The sequence below is a fragment of the Micropterus dolomieu genome, linkage group LG03, assembly GCF_021292245.1.
Source record: "Micropterus dolomieu isolate WLL.071019.BEF.003 ecotype Adirondacks linkage group LG03, ASM2129224v1, whole genome shotgun sequence".
NCBI lineage: Eukaryota > Metazoa > Chordata > Actinopteri > Centrarchiformes > Centrarchidae > Micropterus > Micropterus dolomieu.
Window position 1 is genome coordinate 24037452 of NC_060152.1, and position 8412 is coordinate 24045863.

The following is an 8412-nucleotide window of genomic DNA, read 5'->3' on the forward strand; positions in this document are numbered from 1 at the left end:
GTAAGTCATCTACAGAAATGTTGTTTAACTTAAAACTTGACAACTTTAATTTTCTTTCACACAGAACTCAAAACTTAACCTCCTGAGTGAAAGTCCTGAGTTTATTTGACACATCCACCCACTCTACTACACTTCTTACCCAGACTTTGTCGCTCTTTATGGTAAAACGTAAATATGGGTTGGCTGTTTCTCCAGGAGCCAAGGCTGTTCAACTCTCTTTGGTTGCCTTTGATTTCCATATGAATGTTTGACCCTCAGGGTAAGCGCTCTGGTGAGATCAATCCTCACAATGCACTGACGTTGCACAAGTCAATCGGCTGTAACAGGTGCACTGGAGGTTGTGAACATGGACATAACATGGTGTCAATGATTTAGAGACAATATGGGAACAATTACTTACTACACCTTTATGTCATGCAGAACACCAACATATGTATGTATAATTTACTAAAGATTTTATATTTGTTTTTCCCATTGCATGCCTGTGGAAAACACTTACTCACACCCTACTGTGTATACACATATACAGTATATATAAATGTTCATGCAGAGGCGGAGTGTCAGCTAAATGAGTAAATGTAAAATAAGCCACTGCATGCAACATTTACCAAAAAAAAAAAAAAAATGTATGACATTTCAAGACGGATATGAGAGTAGGGCCTCTCTTTGTGAAGAAAATCTATGTTAAGGCACTGGTGAACACACTGAAAAAGAAAAACCGTGATCTTGTGAAAACACACACACACACACACACACAGGAATTATATACTGGTATCAAATATACATATATATATATATATATATATATATATATATGTACATATTCAGAAGACAGTGGATATCATTGTAAGGTATCAATTTATAAAGAATATAGGGGGGGGGGGGGGATGAAAATAAAGGTGAAATTCTAAGGTTTACCCTGTTAGGTTAAGGTTAGTAGTAGTGAAAATAAAAACCAACCACAACCATGCAGTCTGACCTACAACTCACTACAACTCAAATCCTGCCAATTGATCAGTTCAATTCGCCTTTGACTGTTTGTTTACATGGCGATCAATGTTAATGCCTGCATGGAAAATCTCAGTGGCTGCAGCTGTGGTCATTAAACTGTACAATGTAATGAAACCAAAGTGTTCTAAGCTATTGTGAACATTTCAAATGAACATGATTGCATTATTGAGGTTATCCTAAATACTTCAGTGCAGGGCCTGTGTGTAGTTCAGCATCATCTCACAGACCCAGAGGCATTTTATCACTTAACATTATGTTATGCCCAACTGACATAATGATTTCCTATACAGGTCAACAAAGGTCAAAAACACTTCAAAACAACAAAATCCTCGGCTAACAGTGCAGGTTAACAGGTTAGTTTGTAAGTCATGCTGCTCTTATGTTGTAGCCAGAAGTGAACTCCTCTGAAGTCCTTCATGCACCACAATGTTCCCAGTGGTACAGTGAGTGTGAGCCTCCAGCAGAATGAAAAGGAGCTTTAAATACTCTTTCTATATTCCTCAGTAAGAGACTCAAGTGCTTGCAATGTGGTCTTGTAATGTAAGCTCTTGATGAGTGACACCATGTAGAAAAGAAAATGCCTCTGCAAAATGCCATAGGGACCACATGTGAGGACAAGCAATATCTCAACAGTAAGAGAGTAACATGCTTAAATTACTGCCATCAGGTTCTTATCTGTTGCAGATATATGAATAATAGGCTACTGGCTTCCCCTAAATTGCAGTATAGCATCCCCAGTCAAATCGCCACTGCCTTCTCAAAAAGAAAATACAATACAGACTAATAATTATTTGGGGTATACCGTTATTATTTCAAATGCAAATTATACCTCATAAAATGTTTTGTGCTTTCATCGTCTGACATCTAAACACGTCAACGGAGGATAGAAAACACGCGACATTGATGCCACCGCAGAACGAAGGCTACTGGAAGCAGAAATCTGCATAAAGACGCACTTTAATGTTTTTCAAGGTAAAAACTTTAATATCTGTTGAGCCCAGGTGCTATCTGATGTGCAAAAGCTACGATGACCTGAACACCGAGGAGTGCGCTTCAGCATTGTTTAGTTGCGTGCAGCTCAGAAGTAGATGCTGCCATGCATGCTGGTCGTGATAGTCAATGCATATGTATAAAGACTTAATACATAACTAGGCCTCTTTCTATCCCTCTTGCATTTCATTTGAGCACACCGATACCACGCACTGTGCAGCCTTAACTGATTCCGTCCATTATTCGTTAATATCTCTCTTCCACGACTTGGCTGGCATGGAGGAGGAAAGTTGGCATGAGCCAACCGTGGCACCGATCGCCTCCATCGCGCTGTCCTGTTAATGGCCAGTTAGTAGCATATTACACTGTCACATTTCACATAACCAGTCATTGACACTTAGGCAATTGTTAGACCACGAATGGATCACAGGACTGCATGAGAGGTTCCGACAGTGTGAAAATTATATGACTGGTTCACACTTACCGACGGCTAAATCCAGTAGATCTGCGCACAAAAGCAAGCACAACGAGAAGACGGTCATCTTTCCCTTATTTTGTAATAAATCCCAAACTCCATTTGCGTTTACATGCTCTCCGGGTTTCGGCTGTGTAATCCCCGCCATTCCAGAGGTATGCGATTGAAAGGTGCCCCCAAACTATTCATGATGCAGCTCAAGTCTTAGTGGAGAAATCGGAGAAGTTGACAATGAATACAGCATTCAGAGCGGCGAAAATCGAGCATCAGATTGAAAAAAAATGACTCAGTGGCTGCGATTACAGATCAAGCGGAGTGTTATTTTTTATCCTCCCAGTTTAAACAATAGCAATAGGGCTGCAGAGCCGCGGAGCAGAGATAGGCTCTGGAAACAACGCTGAGGTTTGGATGAAAATCTCTCTCTTTCTCTCTCTCTCTCTCTCTCTCTCTCTCTCTCTTTCTCTCTCCTCCCGCCCTTTAGACAGACGCACAGTCATTCCTGATCATTCGCTCTTTTATTTCACACAATTTTTCTTAATCCTACCCTGGATTCAGACCACTCTAATTCTGTCCATTAAGCCGATTTACTTCCGTTGGATATTTTTTTTCCTGTAAAAAACAACGGGTTTTAAAGATGCTCCGGTGCACCAGCCTATAATACAAACAATAGGGATGCATAAATAAAGCAGCGGGCAAACCATGTTCAGTCCATCAAACAATCAATTAGTTTATAATCAGAAGATATGTAGGCTTAATGAATGTCTTGATTTTCAAAACTCATTTTGGGCAGCCAAGGAAAAGAGGTAAACTCCCTATTCTGCAAATGAAAAGGTGCTTCAGCTCAGTTTATTTTTGCCTTACACTCCACTACATGTTGCATTAATCAAAGATTCATTCAGCAGGACTTGTTTCTTGTTGTTCACTATAAGTCCACAAAATCCACACAACTTTAACTGGAGAAGATAAACATATTAAAAATATTTTGTTGGAACAACATTAAATGCCATAAAGGCTATTATAATGGAGCTGGTGGGCAGGTTATGGCCACTCTTATGGTTCATATTGGCTGCAATCATTTGTCTCATTACACTCAAAAAAGGGTTGTTTCTGGTTAATTATGCTGGGGTTGTTTGGGGTAGGGGCCTACTGTAAACACACAGTTAGGTTGGATTGTAATGGGTTCATTTGCAGCTGAACAGCTGGTTGGGTTACTTTGACCCAGCTGCTGGTTTATTCTTTTTCCGCTCATCCTTTGTCAAATTTTATTCTGTTTAGTGGTCAGAGGTTCACATAGGGTGGACAGGAATTTGTGGTGCTATTGTTTATGGTTTTATGTGACATTTATTAATTAGGTAGCACTATTTTACAAGATGCTAGCTAGCTAGCTAACTAAACAACCACTATATTGTTCTGATAACCACACTAGGTTAAAGGTAAACTTACACTATCTTGTAAGTGTGGATTCAGGGGAGGATTCCACCTGAGATGCAGTGACCATTTTTACTTGGCAGAATGATACAGTAGGCTATAGGCTTGCTATGATTGGCTGCAGCAATGCTATTTGCAAATGCCACTTACATAAAAATTACACCCACATTAAAATTATATTCCACATGTTGTCTTAAGTATAGCAATGACATTTTCAAAGAAATCCAATTAGCATACCCCTGCTGTCACAAAGATGAAACACTTTCTTACATTAGTCACATCTGATTAATAGATGTAGACTGAAATAATAGGGAGTTTGTAATTTTATGGTCATCTCCAAAATCACAAGAAGTGTTCAAGAGTGATGAGGCCACAGGCCACATTGTCAAGACTCCCCAAGCTTTGACAGGTGCCTCAGGCTATGCTATTCTAATCAGCATCACCTTAGCAAGGTTAGCCCTGGTTTGCTACTCTCTTTTGCTCTGAAATTGTGTTTGCAGCACTTTAAACCTTTTGTGAAATGGTCCTCAGGGTTCTTTCAAAGCTTTTTCAAAGTCCAGGCAATAAGTGATTCAGGAAGACAGCCACTAGCATGCCAAATCCATTCCCCCCAAAATATGAATTCAGTTGAATAAAGCCATTGGTTTCCCATTTTCAGCAAACCTGACTCAATATATCAAGGCCATAAACTTGTATTGATCTGAGTAGCAGTGATCCAGTAAGACCTTTATACAGGAACCCAGAAAGCTGTTTTTCAGCATGTAACAATTTGGTGGTCCATACACTCTGTTCAGTTCAGTGTTGTTGCACTGCATGACAAGAGTCCAATAATGAGTAATACGTTGAACAAGCTGTTTGTCAAAAGACAACAGTGTGGAAAGGTGTCACAAATAAATAAATTCAAACTCTTAAGAACATGTTAATGCAGTGCCAGCAACTCTCCCCCACTCCCTCCTTTTACTGCTGACAGAGTAGGGAGGATGCTTCCTTGGTTAAGGTCTGTAGTACTAATGCATCACACATCTCTAGAGGGCAGTGTCAACAACAATTTGTTGGGGTAACATAGCTGAACGTGTTGCTGTCCATATGGCATCTAACCCACTAACAAAGAGGGGTCTAAAGTCTTGTGAGAGTCCACATACTGTTTCCGTGTGCTACTCTTTCTCTTTGTACCATAGGCACAAATCAATAAGCCTTGAAATGTTTTTAACTTTTGATTTAGGATCTGAGGATTTGTGAGGAGGAGGAAACCTGACGCAGACAGAACCGACTCCATCTTGGTGAGGATTACTTTGTCTCCTCTTATTCTTCTCGTCTTTCCTGTCATCATTAAGTACTTGTTCCTTTGAATTACTTTGTTGTGATGCCTGTATCATTCCCACTAACCCATTTACGATTTTGTGAGCACATACTGTTGCTGACTGCCCCCGGACTATCGGAGATTCATTTTGGTCAGTCATTTACTCATGGCTACTGGGTGGACACAGTTCTTTTCTAATGATTTACTAGCATACACATTAGTTTGCTTAGCAGCACCTTGTGTAATTGCATGTTTTTATGTAAATAGAGTTCAAATAAAGATCAGCAAGCCCAATGAAACACTCAACCACTAAAACCAGAGGTGAGCACACACAACTGTAGGCTACTTTTAAGATGACATGGAATAAATACGTTTAAACATAGACTAAGGAATTAGGGTTATGCCATGTGACTGTATGGCCTTATGTTTGCTCCCCTGATCAGCTTTAGAAAAACATTTAAACATTAATGTATACTTGAAATTAAAGCAGCGAAATCAGTAGTTTCATTTGAACCACAGCCGGAAACATACAAATATAAATCAAAATGGTTGTTGATAAGTGCATCCTTTGGGCCATGTATTTCCGTTTATTTTAGTGTCAAGAGGATCATGGGAATCATGTCTCCTGAATGGGAAACTTAGAATATTGCATTTAAGAGATCTGGTAAGATTTGTAGCCGTGCTGTCACATCCTAAAAATGTCATCAACAAGTTTTCAGAAAAATCCGTAAAGTAGAATTTTTTAATGTTTATTTTTCAGAGCTCAGTCTCATCTTCGGCAGTGTCAGACACCTTGATCAGCGGTCGTGACACCCCAGTGAGGAATGTCTTAATGATCCAGCTGAGCGGTACAGGAATGCAGGACGATGCTCATCTATTAATAGTTTTAAACTTTCATAACAACTGAACCAATGCTATTTTTGATCAGTAAAGTTTGCAGTTCTCTATAACTTTGTGATCCTGAAACCTATAGACAGACAAAGTTATTAACCTTAACCCCTGGACAAAAAACAAAAATTGCCAGGCCAAAGTGATAATTAAATGTGAAATTTCCTTGTATCATATTGTTGTGGTGTTAAAGTTACAGGCATGTGGCAACTACATGTACATTTCTACAGCTAGTCTTGCATACTTCTTATTTGTGTTGCCTGTGTTTAATAGAGTACCAATACAAATTACTTATGGACATGTGGACCATCAAAAAAGCCTCAGTTATCTCTGTTGGTTTTGAATAATAAAAAGTATATTCATTTATTAAGTAATTTATTTACACAGTACATGCGGATAGTACATATAACTAAGAAAAAAGGAAAGAACAGTATAAATATCAGCAAACCTACAACTGAAGAACAATGGCTAGAATTTCTTCCTCCTTTCTCCCAGGGCACAATGCCTATGGCAATTATTGTAGCACAGCTACAATAATTTTATAACAAAATGTTTAACTGCATCAGTAATGCTGGCCTAACAGCCCAAATATCAACCTGATTCTGCATACTCTGCCCATTGGCAGATACGTGTAATTTACAGCTATACGCAGCTACGCAACAGTACCCGAATCTTAAAACGATCTGTCACTGGATCCATCTAGCAAGATGACATGAATCAGTTGTCTAAAGTGAGGTGTGTCAGAGATGCTCACAAGTCTTGGAGCTAGAGTCCAAGTCAAGTCTCAAGTCTTTGAGCTAGAGTCCAAGTCAAGTCTCAAGTCTCTGAGCTAGAGTCCAAGTCAAGTCTCAAGTCTCTGAGCAAGAGTCCAAGTCAAGTCTCAAGTCTCTGAGCAAGAGTCCAAGTCAAGTCTCAAGTCTCTCGTGGTTATTACCCAGCCGGCATATGACCGACCTTCAACGTTGAAATATGGTTGAAATAATGTCAGTTGTTGTTTCAACAGTGAAACAACGTTGATATAATGTTTAATGCTAAATGGTTGAAAAATGTTAACAAAAACACTTCTAAATCAACGTTGACATTTTTACAAGATCTTCACATTGAAATAACGTAATGTTTTCAACAACATACAACATAAATATCTGCCTTATAAAGTATTATTATGATCATTATTAGCATTTAATGATATTCTGATAATACCGCCTTTCAATGGATATGTTAAAATATAATTATTATCATTATAGACAACTCTCCAATAATAATTTCAACCTCAAGCTGAAACTTTTTGCTTTACGTGATTTTGTGTGGATTTACTGTGTGCTTGCCTAACAGTTTACCATGCATTTTTTATTCAAACGCTGTCATGAAAACACCATTTGACCAATTAAATAAATAAATACAGACTGCAAATAAACTAAATATACACATTTCGCTACGTAACCACGCTGAAAATACTGTTATTGGTTGTTTCACCGGTGTACTTCATGATTGGTTAATCTTTCTGTCTTCCAGGAAACTAGCCAATGACAATATGCGCGCCTATTTTAAGTTTAAAAATACGTCCGTTACTGTTGGAGTAGGTGTGTGAGGTGAGCGCGAGAGCTTTTGGAACATCGAAGCTTGATTGGAGGACAGTGGTTGTCCATCACACAAGGCGGTGACTAGAACTGGATTCTATTGGCTCAGACGGTCCAGACACTTGCGCATGCGCGAAGTGGGTCTGCGTCATCGTCGTCGTGAATTTGGAGGTAACAGCTCAAACGGTAAGCAAAGTTTTTAAAGCCACATTTTATAACTAGAAATAGAAACAAAATAAATTTTGAGTGTGCCTGAATCTTGTCCATATATTAATACGTATTGTGTTAATTAATATTGGGTGTATAGGCAGACTAGTTTAACCGCGAACCGCCGTTGTGTGTGTGTGTGTGTGTGTGTACACGTACGTGTACGGCAGTTTAACCGCAAACCGCCTTTATGTGCTAGGGTATTAGTGATGTCTCTGTTGGCACATTGACACACTTTCCATCCACAAACTTGAAAAATAAGGTTGAGATTTCACATTCTTCTTACTTCTCTTTTCCAGAGATTTGGAAGAACACGAACTGAAAGTCTCTTTCAACGGTGAGTTGTCCCCATACCTAACCCAACCATCTATTTGAATCTGAAAGTAACTGTAACCCTTAAAAAAATCATTTACATTTTTGTAAAATTGTAATACAGGTTGATGTGGAAGATATTATATAAAAAATGAGCACAGCCTACCTCATTGGATTGAATGTTTTTATAACTTATTTTCAAATTTAATGATTTTGTTTATAAA

At 38.7% G+C, this 8412-nt stretch overlaps 1 protein-coding gene and 1 long non-coding RNA gene across 2 annotated transcripts in view; one reads left to right on the forward strand and one right to left on the reverse strand.

Moving 5' to 3' along the window:
• The window catches only part of LOC123968671 (CUB and sushi domain-containing protein 3-like), a 279670-nt gene that overhangs the window by 208897 nt on the left and 62361 nt on the right, over positions 1-8412 (reverse strand). The window lies entirely within an intron of this gene.
• The window catches only part of LOC123968673, a 1096-nt gene continuing 400 nt past the window's right edge, over positions 7717-8412 (forward strand). Inside the window, exons 1-2 of the long non-coding RNA XR_006824516.1 lie at positions 7717-7855; positions 8176-8213. This is a non-coding gene — a long non-coding RNA (uncharacterized LOC123968673). The remainder of the gene's footprint in view (positions 7856-8175; positions 8214-8412) is intronic.